The sequence below is a fragment of the Erpetoichthys calabaricus genome, chromosome 4 (genome assembly GCF_900747795.2).
Source record: "Erpetoichthys calabaricus chromosome 4, fErpCal1.3, whole genome shotgun sequence".
NCBI lineage: Eukaryota > Metazoa > Chordata > Cladistia > Polypteriformes > Polypteridae > Erpetoichthys > Erpetoichthys calabaricus.
Genome location: NC_041397.2, coordinates 233507339 through 233509285, shown reverse-complemented (window position 1 = coordinate 233509285; position 1947 = coordinate 233507339).

Below are 1947 nucleotides of genomic sequence, written 5' to 3'. Positions count from 1 at the left end.
GGACCTTGGTTAGAGCCAGGACTATTGATATCCAAAAGAATGTTTTTGAAGCTTATGTCCCTCGCAGCACACAATTATGCAATAATGCAATTACTTATTCTGTACACATTTAAGATCATTGACCTATTGACTGCAGTACCGGATTTGAACAAAGAGGCTGCTTGGAAACAAGACAAGATAATTAAGCTATATTTATAGGAAGTGTCTAAGAAAATTACAGAAGAGTAAAAGTGATATGTTTAGGATTTCTAACTGAGTAGCTAAGGTGACTTACAAAAACATTTAGTTCAGTACAGTAAATGCTGATGGTGTGTGGTTTTATTTACAGAAACAATTTACATTGAAAGGAAAGTGCTTTTAGGGCAATGGCTAGAAGATAAATAATAGGTTAAAGGTAGAATTTGTTTGAATAGTATGCTAGACTTGGTTTATCATCAAATGCTTCGATCAAAATATATATAAAAATGTATAAACTTTACATCATCTGATACTGAAATATCTCACAACAGGTGAAGAGAGAGCTGAGTTAACACTGGACATCTAAAGTTTCTGTTCTAGTACATGAAATGCTTTGCTTGATGAGCTGTTTAATGACAATGAGAGAAGATCTAACTAGAAATTTGATCAAATAAGACTACAAATGCTAGCTCATAAATAACTAAAAACTGATTTGTCTCCAGAAAACCAATATGACACCTGTTACATTTCTACTACAAAGAATGGACTAACTCCAAATACGCTATTATGTACTGACTATGAATGCTAAGGGACAAAGTAAGAAATGTTCTAAAAATTGGATGTGATAACAACAATAACATTAATTATGTAAAAATAGGAATGAATAAATGGCATGCCAAAATTACTAAATAAGAGTAAATTAATATGTACTTACATAACACAGATATACAAGTCATAGATATAGCAGTCCTTCATTTTTAAGTCTGTTATGTAAAGTCTGATGCTGTGATCAGATGGCCAGGGAGAACATAAAAAACAAAACAAAAACAAAATAAAACTCCTGTCGTGAGATGCTGGAGAAGGAAAGTACATCTGCTGGGGTCCAAAGGCCAAAATACTTCCCAACTTCCACTGAGCTATTCTACCTAACATAAATGTAATTGAGTAGTTCCAATTGTTTTTAAAGCTTCATCCCAGAAGATTCAATGCAGCGGGTCTCTTCAACAGCTGGAGTATCTATCTATTTTCATTTGAACATCACAGATAGCCGAACAGTACTTTCATCAGGTGGAGATAACTCAAAACCACCACAGAAAGCAGGCAAAGAAAGCAAAGAAAAGTAGAGATTAATAATGACAGAAAATTAATGAAGAATATATTTATATGCATACAGGTATATAATCCATTACAATTCAAATCAACATGCTATTATAAAAAAGCAAATCTAAAAAAGTTGCATATTTAGATGATTTTTAAAATGTTCCATGGTATTAGCATCTTGCAATGTTATAAGAAATCTAACTTGTGCAGTGAACTTAAATGAATGCAGTGCTAGTAATCTGATTACAGTGATCCCTCGCTATATCGCGCTTTGCCTTTCGCGGCTTCACTCTATCGCGGATTTTATATGTAAGCATATTTAAATATATATCGCGGATTTTTTGCTGGTTTGCGGATTTCTGAGGACAATGGGTCTTTTAATTTCTGGTACATGCTTCCTCAGTTGGTTTGCCCAGTTGATTTCATACAAGGGACGCTATTGGCAGATGGCTGAGAAGCTACCCAACTTACTTTCTCTCTCTCTTGCGCTGACGTAGGGGGGTGTGAGCAGGGGGGCTGTTCGCACACCAAGACGATAGGGACGCTTGTCTAAAAATGCTGAAAGATTATCTTCACGTTGCTACCTTCTGTGTGCAGCTGCTTCCTGAAGCACGGTGCTTCGCATACTTAAAAGCTCAAAGGGCACGTATTGATTTTTGACTTTGTTTT